We start from the raw sequence: 18667 nt of genomic DNA on the forward strand, positions 1-18667 counted from the left end.
TGGTCATTCAAAATGACCACCAAAACCTTTGACAAAAGCTCTTGGTAATTGATGGTCTTCAATAATGCTTCTCCTTTAGGTACATTTTAAATCAGCTGAAAAATGCTGTGAAATGGGGGGGCACTTCAGGCCAGTGTAGGATTTGGGTTACAAGAACCATGAAACTGCACGAGAAAGCCCGTACACTGAATTACACGGCTTTCTATTCAAAGGAGGACAAAAGAAATTCCCTGAGTTCGATTTTTTGCAGCACAGAGAGGAGCACTGTTGTGAGGCCGGTTAGCTCAGTTGGTTCGAGCGTGGTGCTAATAATGCCAAGGTCACGGGGTCGAGCCCCGTACTGGCCAGGTCCTTTTCTCCTCTCTTACCAAAGCTGTTAGGTTCCTTTCCGTGGTGAGAGGGGTTGTCATGCAACGCTGCCACATAGTGCCGACAGACAAGAGTGTTGCGGGAGCAAAGAAAAGTGTTTGAAGATTTAAGAGTGTCTTAGGTGGAGCCAAAATCAAGTGTCACAAATACAAGTGGGAGGATTTCCAATGTTTAATATGGTAAAAATAAGCGGAAGTTATCTGCCGGTCCGGCACAGTCTGCCATGCTTTTGTCATATACTGTAAAGTGGTGTCGAACTGGGTGTCGAACTGGAGCCTCACCATTTGCATATGTGAGGCTCCAGTTATACATCGAGTGTCACATTAAATGACAAAAATGAAGAGAGTTAAAGCAGCTGGAGAGGTTTTCTTACAACTTTTGAGCTGACACAGTTTTGGAAAATGTTTCCTTCACGCTGCACTGTACAACATAGGCAGCCAAGAGTCTCCAAAACAAAACAGAATTGACAGATAGGAGAAAATTCCCACTCGTCCTGAAGTTCCCAAAATCCAGCACTGAGCGTAAACAAAGTGTCTAAGTAGCGTGGGAATGCTAACCCTAACCCTAGCTGGAGTTTGAGCAATCCAGCACTGAGCGTAAAAAGATGAGTCAAAGTAACGTCTAATCGGATTAGTTTCCTTAGAGCTGGTTCAGAGTTTGTTCAAGAGTTTACCTTTCACACATGCGCAAAGAAGAATGTTGGGGGTGCACGCTTCAAGGCGCCTTACAGCTGTAGGGAGTGATTCGAGACGATTCGTGGCATGTGCTCGTTCCCATATAACGTACGCCCCGGAGTGCAGTGCTAAGATGATGTACAATACCGCTTGGACACGTAACGGCGTTATACGCAAGGTTTTCGTTTGTTCGTTTTGTTTTCCTCTGCTTTGCTTTGTTTTGCTTTCCATCGCGTTGGTAAGAGCGTAAATAAAAAGGCGATTCCTGCGTCTACCACTAATGTAAGAGCTATTTCAAGTGCGACGTGGTGCGGCTTTTCAAATGCTTGTGGGCATTTCTCTGTTGTTGATTCTTTTTTTGTGTGTAACAAAGTGGCATTTTCATGTCCGGACGGGGAGACTTTATCATTCCGACATGAAGCCACCCTTAAGTCCTCTGAGGCGTGTCTGTCTGCAAGGCTTGTATTTTGGAAATGTTTTTTTGAAACGGAGAACGACTTTGAAATAGGCTTCCGCCGGCGCCTCGCGATCCAGGTAAGATTGTAGCAAGAACGCAGCGGCAGTGGGGCTTGCTGTAGTCGTGGCCGAGTGGTTAAGGCGATGGACTAGAAATCCATTGGGGTCTCCCCGCGCAGGTTCGAATCCTGCCGACTACGTTATCCGCCTCCAGTCGGTGTGTTTCGGCGCAAGCAAAGAAGCGCGCCTCTTTGCTGTTCCTGGTGGTTTTAAAACGCCCAATCGCTTGTACCCGCTGCCTTGGAAATAAGTTCTTCAGCGTCCGCGAATGGCATTTTGCAGCTGGAAGCAGATGTCGACGCGTTTTGCACAGAGCACCAAAAAAGCGTCTTTTTTTGAAGGCCCAGGCACTGAGCATTGGTGGTTCAGTGGTAGAATTCTCGCCTGCCACGCGGGAGGCTCGGGTTCGATTCCCGGCCAATGCAGTGGCTTTTGCAGCGAGCGGCTCCATCACTTGCATCCCCTTGCAACTCGCAACTCAAAAAACCCACTGAAGCTAAGCAGGTGTGAGCCAGGTCAGTACCCGGATGAGGATGAGGTACAGGGAAAAACAAAGCTTCCAGCTGGAAGCGGTGCTAATGGTGCCGGCGGTGGGGCGCTCACCCTGAGGTCTGTGCGGGTCCCAATGCCCCAGTATAGTGACGGAGATGCTGTGTTGTAAAAGGGCGCTGTCTTTTGGATGAGATGTAAAACCGAGGTCACAGCGCTCTGTGGTCATTCAAAATGACCACCAAAACCTTTGACAAAAGCTCTTGGTAATTGATGGTCTTCAATAATGCTTCTCCTTTAGGTACATTTTAAATCAGCTGAAAAATGCTGTGAAATGGGGGGGCACTTCAGGCCAGTGTAGGATTTGGGTTACAAGAACCATGAAACTGCACGAGAAAGCCCGTACACTGAATTACACGGCTTTCTATTCAAAGGAGGACAAAAGAAATTCCCTGAGTTCGATTTTTTGCAGCACAGAGAGGAGCACTGTTGTGAGGCCGGTTAGCTCAGTTGGTTCGAGCGTGGTGCTAATAATGCCAAGGTCACGGGGTCGAGCCCCGTACTGGCCAGGTCCTTTTCTCCTCTCTTACCAAAGCTGTTAGGTTCCTTTCCGTGGTGAGAGGGGTTGTCATGCAACGCTGCCACATAGTGCCGACAGACAAGAGTGTTGCGGGAGCAAAGAAAAGTGTTTGAAGATTTAAGAGTGTCTTAGGTGGAGCCAAAATCAAGTGTCACAAATACAAGTGGGAGGATTTCCAATGTTTAATATGGTAAAAATAAGCGGAAGTTATCTGCCGGTCCGGCACAGTCTGCCATGCTTTTGTCATATACTGTAAAGTGGTGTCGAACTGGGTGTCGAACTGGAGCCTCACCATTTGCATATGTGAGGCTCCAGTTATACATCGAGTGTCACATTAAATGACAAAAATGAAGAGAGTTAAAGCAGCTGGAGAGGTTTTCTTACAACTCTTGAGCTGACACAGTTTTGGAAAATGTTTCCTTCACGCTGCACTGTACAACATAGGCAGCCAAGAGTCTCCAAAACAAAACAGAATTGACAGATAGGAGAAAATTCCCACTCGTCCTGAAGTTCCCAAAATCCAGCACTGAGCGTAAACAAAGTGTCTAAGTAGCGTGGGAATGCTAACCCTAACCCTAGCTGGAGTTTGAGCAATCCAGCACTGAGCGTAAAAAGATGAGTCAAAGTAACGTCTAATCGGATTAGTTTCCTTAGAGCTGGTTCAGAGTTTGTTCAAGAGTTTACCTTTCACACATGCGCAAAGAAGAATGTTGGGGGTGCACGCTTCAAGGCGCCTTACAGCTGTAGGGAGTGATTCGAGACGATTCGTGGCATGTGCTCGTTCCCATATACCGTACGCCCCGGAGTGCAGTGCTAAGATGATGTACAATACCGCTTGGACACGTAACGGCGTTATACGCAAGGTTTTCGTTTGTTTGTTTTGTTTTGCTCTGCTTTGCTTTGTTTTGCTTTCCATCGCGTTGGTAAGAGCGTAAATAAAAAGGCGATTCCTGCGTCTACCACTAATGTAAGAGCTATTTCAAGTGCGACGTGGTGCGGCTTTTCAAATGCTTGTGGGCATTTCTCTGTTGTTGATTCTTTTTTTGTGTGTAACAAAGTGGCATTTTCATGTCCGGACGGGGAGACTTTATCATTCCGACATGAAGCCACCCTTAAGTCCTCTGAGGCGTGTCTGTCTGCAAGGCTTGTATTTTGGAAATGTTTTTTTGAAACGGAGAACGACTTTGAAATAGGCTTCCGCCGGCGCCTCGCGATCCAGGTAAGATTGTAGCAAGAACGCAGCGGTAGTGGGGCTTGCTGTAGTCGTGGCCGAGTGGTTAAGGCGATGGACTAGAAATCCATTGGGGTCTCCCCGCGCAGGTTCGAATCCTGCCGACTACGTTATCCGCCTCCAGGCGGTGTGTTTCGGCGCAAGCAAAGAAGCGCGCCTCTTTGCTGTTCCTGGTGGTTTTAAAACGCCCAATCGCTTGTACCCGCTGCCTTGGAAATAAGTTCTTCAGCGTCCGCGAATGGCATTTTGCAGCTGGAAGCATATGTCGACGCGTTTTGCACAGAGCACCAAAAAAGCGTCTTTTTTGAAGACCCAGGCACTGAGCATTGGTGGTTCAGTGGTAGAATTCTTGCCTGCCACGCGGGAGGCTCCGGTTCGATTCCCGGCCAATGCAGTGGCTTTTGCAGCGAGCGGCTCCATCACTTGCATCCCCTTGCAACTCGCAACTCAAAAAACCCACTGAAGCTAAGCAGGTGTGAGCCAGGTCAGTACCCGGATGAGGGTGAGCTACAGGGGAAAACAAAGCTTCCAGCTGGAAGCGGTGTTAATGGTGCCGGCGGTGGGGCGCTCACCCTGAGGTCTGTGCGGGTCCCAATGCCCCAGTATAGTGACGGAGATGCTGTGTTGTAAAAGGGCGCTGTCTTTTGGATGAGATGTAAAACCGAGGTCACAGCGCTCTGTGGTCATTCAAAATGACCACCAAAACCTTTGACAAAAGCTCTTGGTAATTGATGGTCTTCAATAATGCTTCTCCTTTAGGTACATTTTAAATCAGCTGAAAAATGCTGTGAAATGGGGGGGCACTTCAGGCCAGTGTAGGATTTGGGTTACAAGAACCATGAAACTGCACGAGAAAGCCCGAACACTGAATTACACGGCTTTCTATTCAAAGGAGGACAAAAGAAATTCCCTGAGTTCGATTTTTTGCAGCACAGAGAGGAGCACTGTTGTGAGGCCGGTTAGCTCGGTTGGTTCGAGCGTGGTGCTAATAATGCCAAGGTCACGGGGTCGAGCCCCGTACTGGCCAGGTCCTTTTCTCCTCTCTTACCAAAGCTGTTAGGTTCCTTTCCGTGGTGAGAGGGGTTGTCATGCAACGCTGCCACATAGTGCCGACAGACAAGAGTGTTGCGGGAGCAGAGAAAAGTGTTTGAAGATTTAAGAGTGTCTTAGGTGGAGCCAAAATCAAGTGTCACAAATACAAGTGGTTGGATTTCCAATGTTTAATATGGTAAAAATAAGCGGAAGTTATCTGCCGGTCCGGCACAGTCTGCCATGCTTTTGTCATATACTGTAAAGTGGTGTCGAACTGGGTGTCGAACTGGAGCCTCACCATTTGCATATGTGAGGCTCCAGTTATACATCGAGTGTCACATTAAATGACAAAAATGAAGAGAGTTAAAGCAGCTGGAGAGGTTTTCTTACAACTTTTGAGCTGACACAGTTTTGGAAAATGTTTCCTTCACGCTGCACTGTACAACATAGGCAGCCAAGAGTCTCCAAAACAAAACAGAATTGACAGATAGGAGAAAATTCCCACTCATCCTGAAGTTCCCAAAATCCAGCACTGAGCGTAAACAAAGTGTCTAAGTAGCGTGGGAATGCTAACCCTAACCCTAGCTGGAGTTTGAGCAATCCAGCACTGAGCGTAAAAAGATGAGTCAAAGTAACGTCTAATCGGATTAGTTTCCTTAGAGCTGGTTCAGAGTCTGCTCAAGAGTTTACCTTTCACACATGCGCAAAGAAGAATGTTGGGGGTGCACGCTTCAAGGCGCCTTACAGCTGTAGGGAGTGATTCGAGACGATTCGTGGCGTGTGCTCGTTCCCATATACCGTACGCCAACGGGGTGCAGTGCTAGGATGATGTACAATACCGCTTGGGCACGTAACGGCGTTATACGCAAGGTTTTCGTTTGTTCGTTTTGTTTTGCTCTGCTTTGCTTTGTTTTGCTTTCCATCGCGTTGGTAAGAGCGTAAATAAAAAGGCGATTCCTGCGTCTACCACTAATGTAAGAGCTATTTCAAGTGCGACGTGGTGCGGCTTTTCAAATGCTAGTGGGCATTTCTCTGTTGTTGATTCTTTTTTTGTGTGTAACAAAGTGGCATTTTCATGTCCGGACGGGGAGACTTTATCATTCCGACATGAAGCCACCCTTAAGTCCTCTGAGGCGTGTCTGTCTGCAAGGCTTGTATTTTGGAAATGTTTTTTTGAAACGGAGAACGACTTTGAAATAGGCTTCCGCCGGCGCCTCGCGATCCAGGTAAGATTGTAGCAAGAACGCAGCGGCAGTGGGGCTTGCTGTAGTCGTGGCCGAGTGGTTAAGGCGATGGACTAGAAATCCATTGGGGTCTCCCCGCGCAGGTTCGAATCCTGCCGACTACGTTATCCGCCTCCAGTCGGTGTGTTTCGGCGCAAGCAAAGAAGCGCGCCTCTTTGCTGTTCCTGGTGGTTTTAAAACGCCCAATCGCTTGTACCCGCTGCCTTGGAAATAAGTTCTTCAGCGTCCGCGAATGGCATTTTGCAGCTGGAAGCAGATGTCGACGCGTTTTGCACAGAGCACCAAAAAAGCGTCTTTTTTTGAAGGCCCAGGCACTGAGCATTGGTGGTTCAGTGGTAGAATTCTCGCCTGCCACGCGGGAGGCTCGGGTTCGATTCCCGGCCAATGCAGTGGCTTTTGCAGCGAGCGGCTCCATCACTTGCATCCCCTTGCAACTCGCAACTCAAAAAACCCACTGAAGCTAAGCAGGTGTGAGCCAGGTCAGTACCCGGATGAGGATGAGGTACAGGGAAAAACAAAGCTTCCAGCTGGAAGCGGTGTTAATGGTGCCGGCGGTGGGGCGCTCACCCTGAGGTCTGTGCGGGTCCCAATGCCCCAGTATAGTGACGGAGATGCTGTGTTGTAAAAGGGCGCTGTCTTTTGGATGAGATGTAAAACCGAGGTCACAGCGCTCTGTGGTCATTCAAAATGACCACCAAAACCTTTGACAAAAGCTCTTGGTAATTGATGGTCTTCAATAATGCTTCTCCTTTAGGTACATTTTAAATCAGCTGAAAAATGCTGTGAAATGGGGGGGCACTTCAGGCCAGTGTAGGATTTGGGTTACAAGAACCATGAAACTGCACGAGAAAGCCCGTACACTGAATTACACGGCTTTCTATTCAAAGGAGGACAAAAGAAATTCCCTGAGTTCGATTTTTTGCAGCACAGAGAGGAGCACTGTTGTGAGGCCGGTTAGCTCGGTTGGTTCGAGCGTGGTGCTAATAATGCCAAGGTCACGGGTTCGAGCCCCGTACTGGCCAGGTCCTTTTCTCCTCTCTTACCAAAGCTGTTAGGTTCCTTTCCGTGGTGAGAGGGGTTGTCATGCAACGCTGCCACATAGTGCCGACAGACAAGAGTGTTGCGGGAGAAGAGAAAAGTGTTTGAAGATTTAAGAGTGTCTTAGGTGGAGCCAAAATCAAGTGTCACAAATACAAGTGGGAGGATTTCCAATGTTTAATATGGTAAAAATAAGCGGAAGTTATCTGCCGGTCCGGCACAGTCTGCCATGCTTTTGTCATATACTGTAAAGTGGTGTCGAACTGGGTGTCGAACTGGAGCCTCACCATTTGCATATGTGAGGCTCCAGTTATACATCGAGTGTCACATTAAATGACAAAAATGAAGAGAGTTAAAGCAGCTGGAGAGGTTTTCTTACAACTTTTGAGCTGACACAGTTTTGGAAAATGTTTCCTTCACGCTGCACTGTACAACATAGGCAGCCAAGAGTCTCCAAAACAAAACAGAATTGACAGATAGGAGAAAATTCCCACTCATCCTGAAGTTCCCAAAATCCAGCACTGAGCGTAAACAAAGTGTCTAAGTAGCGTGGGAATGCTAACCCTAACCCTAGCTGGAGTTTGAGCAATCCAGCACTGAGCGTAAAAAGATGAGTCAAAGTAACGTCTAATCGGATTAGTTTCCTTAGAGCTGGTTCAGAGTTTGCTCAAGAGTTTACCCAGTGGGCATTGATTCGTCGAATATACATATATTCACGGCGAAAATACGGCTATACGTATATATACGTCGCCTCGACGTATAATCAACGTCGAATTGCAACCGTAAAATCGACGACATTAATAAACGCATATATAACGTCGAAAACACATCTAACACAGTGCCTGAGGCTTTTTACTGTATGTATCGTGTGTGCCGCAACTAGGAGTATACGGCTCTCTGCACAGTCTACGAAGTAAATTATTTTCGCAGTAATTAATTTACACGTGTATAATAAATATAGTAAATATAATAAATTAATTACTGCAAAAATAATTTTCTTCGTAAATCCTTCAATCCAGATGATTGGGGCATTGGTGCATGGCTACAGTCTGTGCTAGGAACATGGAGAGGGTCTCTGGTTCAATACATATTTGTGGGTCTGGTATTATTCGTTATGATCATATCGTTAATATCCTGTTTGAAAAACATGTGGACTAAAGCTGCTGCTTCTGTGCTAATTGTACGCCCTGAAGGGATCATGAAGGTCAAAAAATGATTTCATGGGAAAGGTTCTCTTATCTAGTGGCAGAACCTGATGGGTAGAACAATATAGCTTTAAGGGGGGTTACCCTTGGGAGTGATTCCCCTAGATGCAAATGATTATTGTGGTTTGTTTGTTCATAATAAGATGTTTTGCAGGAACGGAACAAAGAGAAATTTTACAACTTCAGCTAGAATTGTTCTGCAAAATGTCACAGCTGAGGCAGGGGAACAATGTGTAGATTTTTCTAAGAGTTATTACCCAGTTGTTGACCGATCTGTTGACCAATGCTGACCAAAATAGCCCAGGATTATGCTGGGCTCCAGCCCACAGGGATTTACCTGTGCTGTAAGAACTAATGAGTGAATAAGGAGACTGGATTCTGGTGAAAGACTTCAGGAAAAAGAAATGGTGTTCACTCAGGTGGAGGGGGCTGTACCAGGTGCTGCTGACCACTGCCACTGCTGTGAAGGTCACAGAAATGGTGCCCTGGATTCATGCTTCCCACTGTAAAAAGGTCACAAACGAACTGAGCAAAGCACAGGAGTGATGTCTCCACAAGGACAGATGGGGATAACCTGCTTGGGACTGATGTGCACAGCCTTTTTCCTTTTTATGTAGAAGCCTGTCACCACCCCAAAAGAGGAAGAATCTAAACACGAAGCCTCTTTGTATACAAACTGGCTGAATGAAACTGATAATGAGGGGGATATGAGTAATTTGTGGTATAAATTTATAAATCATACTGTAAAGTTAAAGAAATTTAATGCATCTTGTTATATATGTGCTTTAATGCCTCATTCTACAGCCTCACCCATGCGACTTTTTATGAAATGTACTCTTTTATTAATATCACGTTAGAAGGCTTAGACGCTATCAAACAAGAATTAAGGGGAGTTCGATTAATGGCACTTCAGAACAGGTTCGTGCTGGACCTTCAAAATGCAGCATCTGGAGGAGTCTATGCTTTAGTAGGAGACTCCTGTTGTACATATATTCCAGCTAATGACTATGATTACGGAAATCTTACGCTCGCTATTCAGCATTTGAAAGAACTAAAAGACAAGGTGAATAAAGAGAGAGGCATAAAAGATACACCGGCTTTTCTCTCCTGGTTAGAATCACTGTTTGGGCCAGGGGGAATGTTTTTCTTTTAAGTTACTAACACCGATTATAGGGGCTGTGATACTTGTCTTCCTGTTTTTATGTTGCTGTATGACATGTATTATTCCAATGCTTCGAAATATGGAAATATGGTACCTAGGGGGATAAACTGTTCATCCTTCCAGTCTGGAGAATTGGCAGCTGTCTGACGTCAGTAAGTGATCCTTAAAAAATTAATAGTTCCATGACAGTGTGCATCACCAGAAAATCAATTTCAATGCATTAAAACTCTTGTTATCCTTCTGATCATTGAAGTGTCATTGCCCCAGCACTGTATACTCTTACTTTTGACGCCTGTCTGAAGTTGGATCCATTTCTAAGAATGGTGACTCACATATCCTCATGCTCAACTTTGGCTCAACCACACAAACTATGAAGTTAATCATCTGCTTTTGCTCCAAGATTTATGTTACTAGGCTCTCTCCTGGGGATCCTCGTGTTCAAATATTGCCCTTATTGTGGATGATCCATGACAGAATTCAGGGAATTCAGAATTCTGATACCTCAGCTCAGATTCTGACTGGGCAGACTGTCATTGCCTGGTGTGAATGTGTGCATATCTGTTTTTGTGCATGTTCTGTGGCCTGTTGTACAGTACATCACAAATGAAAGGGAAATGGAAAACTAAAATAAGACTCAAGTGTTTTATCTTTCATTAACAGTGTTTCATTAGTATCTGTGCTAGATCCTGTCATCCACTGCTTACCACGACAGGCTCTAGCACAGGATAGCAGCTAATACATTTAACAATCTCACTGCACAATGTTGTATATTCAAGGGCTGATCTTCTGTACTTTTTCTTTCACTTTTCATTTCCTAGAAACTCAGTCCTGCCAGGAATAATCTGAGAACAAAATCAATCTGAGTGAAAATCTAAGCAGAGGAAGATTGTTTTACAGAGTCAACAAGGTCTAATTCAAGGTCATCAGCACTAACAACATTCTCTCTGGAGACAGGCGATAAGAAAATTGAAAGTGTGTATTGTTACACAACAGCAGAGACTATGAGTTATGCTATCATGAGAGTGGTGATGGATTTTTTTCATTGCTTAGTTTTGCAGGTTCTGTACATTTGAACATTCAAAGTGACTAAAGTAAAGGAGTTTTCCCTTTTTACCACATAATTCCCAAAGATCAACACTAATAGAAAGCCTAATTCCAGCCAAGATTCAATTACTGTCTCTCAGGCATCCCAGCAGTGGATTTCATGACTTCAGACAGCCATCTTTATCAGTGGAGAACTCAATGCTCTGAGGTTTACTGGCAGAGTCTCACACTGGGTAATATGTTGGTAAATAATGTCCTATGGAATTTTACTATTGATCAATTCTACTATGGAACTGCGATGTGTCCTGAAAAAATCTTCTATGATAGTGGTACAGTCCATCACACCCCACCTACAGCCTTTAAAAGAGAAAAAAAAACTGACAACAACAAAGTAAGTCTGTGGTGTAATCAACTAGGTCTTGCAAACATACTTAACCTCTTCCAGCTACCAACATTACAAATGCTGTTTACACATTAGATGGTTATTTTTTGGCTTCTGATATTATGGTGGAAAAAGAGCCCTGGAATCTTTGTAGAAGGACAAAAGACGGAAAGAACAGGCAGTGTAACCATGGCGAAGAGAAGGGAAATATTGGAGAGAGCTTTTTTCATACACTTTTTATCATTGTTTTTCCAGCCCAACAATGATCAACAAATATGGGCAGGCGTCCTGTGCCAAATCCAATCTACCTTTCTTCCAAGCATACAGGAATGTCAGTGAATTAAATATTGACATATGAAAATACCCAAAAATATGCAATCACACATATGCAGTTTGAGCAAACATAAGACAATGAATGCAACGGGGCACATTCTGAGGGAGATGCGGTCAATCAGGTTGCAGGAAAACCACGCTATGCTTTTTTTTGAGATCCTGAAAAGGACAGAGGGGCCATGTATATGTGTGCAGCTGGATATGTACTTGCAGGTGGCGTAGCAAATTCTGCTGAAGCCCCACTGCCTGGTGTGGACGGTAGCTGTGCATGTTGCAGCAGAATTGTGCATGTGAGATCAAGGGGGCATGTCATGTGTTTGAGCACTTCACTCCCTTCCGGAAGCACGTGATTCCCTGAGTCCCAAAAATTTGGACGGTAGCTGTGCATGTTGCAGCAGAATTGTGCATGTGAGATCAAGGGGGCATGTCATGTGTTTGAGCACTTCACTCCCTTCCGGAAGCACGTGATTCCCTGAGTCCCAAAAATTTGTAAGTTCTTTGGATGACCTGTGGACCGATCTTTCACGATGAAGAATTCCTTAAGAAGAATAGATCTCGGCCCACCATCCCAATGCCTCCATCTCAAAACAGCAACCTCCCACTGCCCTTAGTCTGCAAGGCAGTCCTTTCAAGTGCGATGATGACGCCGGGACCTTCGTTGCCTATTGTACGAGCTGAACTTTTGTGCTCATCAATTCAACGCTCTTTCCATCAACTCATCTTGTCTTTTGACGCTTCGTGTTTTGTGCTCCTTTGACTATCGGCATATCAGGTGACTGCAAACACTGAAGTTCTTGCTTACGGAGTGTGGAACAGTGTTTTCAAGTGATCGCTGTTCTGTCATGTTGACGCCGAGTGAATCTTTCTTTGGCAACATGGGCAGGCTGACAGCAGTGCGAGCTAAAGTAATGTCAAATTTCTTGACTTATTTCTGAATGTGAATGTTCTTTAGAAAAGGGATGCGGCGTTGCTTCTCCCCCGTGTAAAGGTCACGCATTCCAGACTTGGTATGAGCGAACAGTTGCCGCAAGTGTTTGAAAAGAGCAAGAGAGGAAGCAGCCCTGCCCCGTGTGAGGATCAAACTCAGGACCTTCAGATGATGAGACTGACGCGCTACCAACTACGCCAACGAGGCCAGCTGCAGTACACAGCCGGAAAGTTTGCCTCATATGGATTTCAGTCGCCCGTTCCCTAATCTTTAGACGCCCTCTGCTGGATTTTGCATTTGCCTTTTGATCTCACCGATACTTTTTTGGTCTGTTTCTGTTGCGAGTCCGTTTTTCAGATCTCACCTAGCACAAGTCTCTCTGGCTGAAGTGGCCTCTCTGCTTCAGCATCGTGCCCTCACTCAGCCATTAAAAACGTCACTCGGACTTCTGACATGCTGACATGAAATGTCAAGAGAGAGTGGCGGAGACGCTTAAGGCAGAGAGAAGATGAAGAGGGGGCGTGGCTGCGAAATGATTGACAGCTGCATGACGCTCTCCATGCAAGGCGTGACCACAGGCTAAAGGACACCTTTCGGCACATCAAGCTCTAAGCACACACCTGGAGGACGTGGGAAATGATCCCGCTACCTCTCGCATGCAAAGCGAGCGCTGTACCATGCAAGCTAACCCCCCTCACTGGGGCTCATGCCTCAGTGTCGCCTAGTGCCGCTTGTTCCCCTCTTACCGGGTGCAGTTCACTGCCCTTCGTCTGCAAGGCAGTCGTGTAATTGCGGCTTTCTTGACTTATTGATGAAGGTCTGACTGGACGAGCGAATGACGCCTCTCCCCGTCCTCAAGCTCGCTGACAGAATAAAATGGAAAGTGCTGCCGTGGCTCATTGGTTTAGGGGTATGATTCTCGCTTAGGGTGTGGGAGGTCCTGGGATCAACTCGCGGATGAGCTCTTGTGTGCTCTTTTTGTCCTCGTCCACAAGACTGGGAACTGATATCCACATCACCTTGCAGCATCTGGTTATGGCAAACGATGGAATGTGACTAATGACTGAACGAGCCTGGTGAATACTCATCACGTGGCACAATGAGAGCGTGCAGTCAGCTGTCCAAGGCAGCAACCTCATTGCTCGTTCAAAAGAACACGTACTGAAAACTCATCACCACTATGTCGTAAATGAGCACCGCGATCGCTTGTTGTCATGCGTCCTTACTTGGGAAATGCAGAAGCAAAAACTGCCCTCTCTCAGCCACCGAAACGTGTGCGGCTCACCTTGCACTCTCTGCGCCTCGCATATTTATGGAGCTGTCTGCTCTTCTTTCTGTTGAAGTACGCAAGTTACGGGGCGTACTGCAGACTATGATGTGCTCAATGACAGCTTTCAAGATTTGAAAACTATGAGCTTGATGGCTCAAGTCGAACGAATGTAGTTGTTACGCAATTGATGATGAAACGCACGTATTCTAACGATTCGTGAGAGTATGTTCTAAAGGTCCCTGGCTCGATCCCGGGTTTCGGCATTTTGTTTCATCGCACCCTTTGTTCCTCTCTCCAGCGCCCCCTGCCTAAAGTGACGCTTCCCTTTCTCAGCCCGAAACGCAAGCGAGACACCAGCAGCTGTCCCTGCAGGTTTCCGTAGTGTAGCAGCTATCACGTTCGCCTGACACGCGAAATGTCCCCGGTTCGAGACCGGGCGGAAACAGCCTCGTTTTGCACGCTCCTGTACTTCACAGAGGTATTGAGTGACCGGTCATTTGTTCCCAATGTATTTCCGGTGCCTTCATGCACTCTTGTACCAAACGCACGTTCCTTCTGTACGCGGAGCTGATCATTTGCAATTGGGCTGTGCCGACAGACCAGGACGAGCTCTGTCGGCTCAAAAGCAGCGCAGGACCTGCAAGAACAACAGAAAGATTAGCATCCAGCGGGGGCTTCTTAGTGAGCCCAAGATCTCATCAAGAATCGGCTCCAGCAACAGGGCTGGGCGCATTGTTCCATTCTCCGACCACTCTCGGTGTAAACAAGTCCCTCCTGGTCTCTGCTTGAATTGCACTTTCCTGCGTTTGCTTTGGTGTAACTGGCTTCCCCTGCATGGGCGAATGTGAAGAAGATCCTTAGTAAGTCATTGAAGAAACCCGAGAAGAGGTCGGAGTGGCCTCTGTCGTTCATCAACGATCCAGTCAGGCAGTACTCCTCTGTAAAGCGCCGTTCGTTCACATCGATTGGCTTTTTTTTGCCTTAATTCGTGCAAGTAGTAAAAGCGGATGACCCTATTCTGCTGTGACCCGGATTCGAACCGGAGTTGTTGCGGCCACAACGCAAAGTACTGACCACTATACGATCACGGCGAGTTACCGATACACACGTGGCAGGGCGGAAAAGGCTGTGCTCTCTTCGTGTGACATAATTCGGAAAAGTCCTGACGTTGCATTTCAACTGAGTCCCAGTATACATCGACCCTTCGACACTCTGAGTGACAACTCTCTTGCGTTTTCTCATATTTATGTAGTTTGCTTGCATGATGCCGGGAACAGCACAGGTTGTTCGCTGCCGTATGGTCTAGTGGTTAGGATTCCTGGTTTTCACCCACGTGGCCCTGGTTCGACTCCCGGTATGGGAACGTGTCAGTTTTGCCTCCTGCTTTCCAAAAGATCAGCACCGTGTACGAAGGAGCCGCATTAAAACTACTCGAACGTGCAAAACGTGCGAGAAGAGGGGGCGCTTGTTTCCAGCCGAAACTTCTCGCGTGTGAGACGAGCTGACCATCGCTGCAGGAAGTGGGAGGGTTACTCTGGTAGACAGGGCTGACCTTCGGCAATAGGATTTATACTCTCCAAGATGATATTTGCACTTTCTGGAGAGGTGATTTTCTCCACGTCAGTAGCCCGATTTCGTCGATTGCGTGGAGAGGGCTGTAGAATGTGGCGCCGCCTTTCCTGCTCCGTCCATGACAGGCGTGCTGGTCTCTGGAGAGAGAGCACGGTCCATTAGCGCACCCCAATAAAGGCAATGGAAGCAGCTGAATCGCATTGGCGAAGCTCAGCGCTGGGCCGCTGGGAACATCTGACCACAGTTTCCGTAGTGTAGTGGTTATCACGTTCGCCTCACACGCGAAAGGTCCCTGGATCGAAACCGGGCGGAAACAGACCAGACTTCTTCTGTCGCCACGCACAAAAGGGGATTGGGGATTCGCCTAGCGCTGTGATCGAACAGACCCACTCACCTCTTAGTGTGGCGGGATCTGCACAGTGCATGTCGCAGCGCATCCTGCTTTCACTTCAATGCGCGTCCTGATGTACCCCGGTCTCCCGCGTGACAGGTGGGGACAGGTGACAGGTCCTATACTAACGAGAAAGACATCGCTCTCCGACCCCCGGCATTGTGTCCCGACCCACCGTGCTGGAAGCCGACTCGTGCTGTGATTCCTTTACGGAGCAGAAATGACAACCGAGGAGCCGAGAGATCATTTCAGCATTTCGCGTCTGAACGGAAAACACAAACGACCAACTCGGAATGACTTGCCTTTGACGCTTATATACCTCTTAGTGTGGCGGGATCTGCACAGTGCATGTCGCAGCGCTCCCTGCTTTCACTTCAATGTGCTTCCTGATGTCGAGTCGTGTGCCGTGCGGAGGCTCTGAAAGCGAGAGCAATGAAAAGGTGCACGACGCTGTGAAATAAACATTAATAAACGCATATATAACGTCGAAAACACATCTAACACTAGGAGTATACGGCACTCTGCACAGTGTACGAAGTAAATTATTTTCGCAGTAATTAATTATATTTACTATATTTATTATACACGTGTAAATTAATTACTGCGAAAATAATTTACTTCGTACACTGTGCAGAGTGCCGTATACTCCTAGTGTTAGATGTGTTTTCGACGTTATATATGCATTTATTAATGTCGTCGATTTTACGGTTGCAATTCGACGTTGATTATACGTCGAGGCGACGTATATATACGTATAGCCGTATTTTCGCCGTGAATATACGTATATTCGACGAATCAATGCCCACAGCTTGGCATACAAGGGTTTTGCGGAGGGGTCTTGCCACCTGCCTGAAAAAAAAACAGTAAAATGTTTGAGTGCCTATAGAGTTTCTATTTTTATTTTCTTGAGAAAAGTTGATACCATTTCCTGGAAACCCCGTCCCCCATCAGTGCGCGGTGCCCGGGGAAAAATCTGTAGGGGGGCGTCTGAAATTCTGAGCGGGGGTGATATTTCGGTTGAAACGGAGCTGTACGGTGCAGCTACCCAAATGAAATCTCGCAGCTATGCCATTGATTAGTGCTTCATGATAGAAGATATCGACTAGCAATCTGGTATTTGCGATGAAGTTCAGTTTCACATTTTTCGTCACTCTCACTGGAGAGTATTGCCTGGAGCGAAAAGTACCATAAGCGTTCATTTTTGCAGCTACATGGACGTTCTGAATCGTTAAGAAAAAATGTTGTAAAACCAACAGAAAGCACAGACTGCTATAACTAGTCCTAGTTATATAACGATTTTAAGTATAATGATAAACTACTGCAAGGAATCGGTCCACCTGAGCAAACAGGATCGTAATGTTGACACTCAATAACGACACTGATATGTGCAGTTCCTGGACGGATAGCCCTCCTGCCCATCAAACAGACTGAGTGACTGTTCCTGTCATTTAGTGTTGTCTGACCATTGAGAAAGTACAACTATTTTTTTAGGGCGCAAATTAAGTTAGGTAAATCTTTTTGCCCAAAACTGAAGGGGCAACATTCCCATCTCCCCCCGTGATGCCAGGCCTGTCCCCATCCTATTCCATAATGTCATTATATATAATACCATACAACAGTGACCGATCCTTACTAACTACATGCGTTAAAATTGCACATCAGCTCATAGCAGGGGGCACATAGCCGCGATGTATTATCAATGTTATATTTCAACCATAATATCGACAACATTAATAAACGCATACGTTGAGAAAATATCGAACCCAGCATATTTTCCGGTTATATACCACAATGCATTGCTAGTATTCGTTGGTCACAATTTTGGACACGTTTTTCAAACGTAGAAGTATATCCGCAAATATCTCAGCAATCCTCTTTTGACGAGTAAGTATGAACAATAATAATACTATCTGAATACATACAGATCTTTCTTAATATTATTTTGATTAAAATAGTACGTGAATAAGCAAAAAATGGCACATAAAATAGTGTGAATGGGGAAGATGACACAAAATCGTTTTGCCGTTTCTCTATTCTTATTCTATGTTGTACTTTCAAACTTTGGGTACTCTTTTATTAGGACAGACTTTATTGCTCAACTGCTATGATGCAAGCCAAATTTTATACATTTATTTCAGTTTTGAGCTTAGTAAACCGTTCACTTTTTAAATTATACTAAAGAAGATATTAATCATCATTTATTTGGGAAGTAATATTATATAATTTTCTCCTAGCTGCGGTGCTGAAGTCCCACCCTACATCAACAGAAAAAGAAATAAAGGAGCATGCAATGTGTTACTTGAAGAATGCATATGAAAGGCAGGGGGCCAGGAGATCTGGACACTGAAAATAATAGGTTTTTGGTTCTAACTGTTAGGACAATTAGACAGGGTTTGCAAATAGTGGAAAAAAATCATCTTAACTTCCATTGTAATATTTTATTTTCTTGGAAATATAGAAGTTGTACATTTTAAAATGTATATTTGAATCAAAATGTGGTTTTGAGTTAGTGTGTTAATGTAATTAGTTTTGTGTTTGTCATTACTATACTGTATATTGCCATGTTACCAGAATTTGTAGCTGAAGTTTAAGACTAGTTGTGTTTTTTATGATTATTGCCCATATGTTGATTGTTGATTGATTGTATACAATGTATAATTTGAAATACATATGTTTCAGGTGTGAATGTGTATTTTCAGAATACATTTCTAAATCTAATCATTGGCTTGGTTTACTTGTTTCTACACCTATAAAATCTATCTTTGATGTATAATAGACCTCTACCCATATACGTATAATAGACCTCTAAAGTTATGCGTATAATAGACCTCTAACCATATACGTATAATAGACCTCTAAAGTTATCCGTATAATAGACCTCTAACCATATACGTATAACAGACCTCTAACCATATACGTATAATAGACCTCTAAAGTTATAAGTATAATAGACCTCTAACCATGTACGTATAATAGACCTCTAAAGTTATACGTATAATAGAACTCTAACCATATACGTATAATAGTCCTCTAAAGTTATCCGTATAATAGACCTCTAAAGTTATCCGGAACTCCAACCATATATGTATAATAGTCCTCTAAATTTATCCGTATAATAGAACTCCAACCATTTATGTATAATGAACGTCTAAACATAGACGTATAATTGACGTATAACTTTAGACGTATATTAGAATTTCATTCTAG

The 18667-nt window shown here is 45.2% G+C and overlaps 8 non-coding genes across 8 annotated transcripts; 7 read left to right on the forward strand and 1 right to left on the reverse strand.

The window, feature by feature from the left end:
- Nucleotides 1–1617: 1617 nt before the first annotated feature.
- On the forward strand, nucleotides 1618–1699 carry trnas-aga (transfer RNA serine (anticodon AGA)). The gene has a single exon. It is a non-coding gene; the product is annotated as a tRNA-Ser (tRNA).
- Nucleotides 1700–1913: 214 nt separating this feature from the next.
- trnag-gcc (transfer RNA glycine (anticodon GCC)) lies at nucleotides 1914–1984 on the forward strand. Its single transcript has one exon. It is a non-coding gene; the product is annotated as a tRNA-Gly (tRNA).
- Nucleotides 1985–3887: 1903 nt separating this feature from the next.
- Nucleotides 3888–3969, forward strand: trnas-aga (transfer RNA serine (anticodon AGA)). The gene has a single exon. It is a non-coding gene; the product is annotated as a tRNA-Ser (tRNA).
- Nucleotides 3970–6157: 2188 nt separating this feature from the next.
- Nucleotides 6158–6239, forward strand: trnas-aga (transfer RNA serine (anticodon AGA)). The gene has a single exon. It is a non-coding gene; the product is annotated as a tRNA-Ser (tRNA).
- A 214-nt stretch (nucleotides 6240–6453) lies between these two features.
- trnag-gcc (transfer RNA glycine (anticodon GCC)) lies at nucleotides 6454–6524 on the forward strand. The gene has a single exon. It is a non-coding gene; the product is annotated as a tRNA-Gly (tRNA).
- Nucleotides 6525–12361: 5837 nt separating this feature from the next.
- Nucleotides 12362–12434, reverse strand: trnam-cau (transfer RNA methionine (anticodon CAU)). The gene has a single exon. It is a non-coding gene; the product is annotated as a tRNA-Met (tRNA).
- Nucleotides 12435–13869: 1435 nt separating this feature from the next.
- Nucleotides 13870–13942, forward strand: trnav-gac (transfer RNA valine (anticodon GAC)). Its single transcript has one exon. It is a non-coding gene; the product is annotated as a tRNA-Val (tRNA).
- A 1370-nt stretch (nucleotides 13943–15312) lies between these two features.
- On the forward strand, nucleotides 15313–15385 carry trnav-cac (transfer RNA valine (anticodon CAC)). The gene has a single exon. It is a non-coding gene; the product is annotated as a tRNA-Val (tRNA).
- The last annotated feature ends 3282 nt before the right edge of the window (nucleotides 15386–18667 follow it).

This window comes from Lepisosteus oculatus, unplaced genomic scaffold (genome assembly GCF_040954835.1).
Source record: "Lepisosteus oculatus isolate fLepOcu1 unplaced genomic scaffold, fLepOcu1.hap2 HAP2_SCAFFOLD_48, whole genome shotgun sequence".
Classification (NCBI taxonomy): domain Eukaryota; kingdom Metazoa; phylum Chordata; class Actinopteri; order Semionotiformes; family Lepisosteidae; genus Lepisosteus; species Lepisosteus oculatus.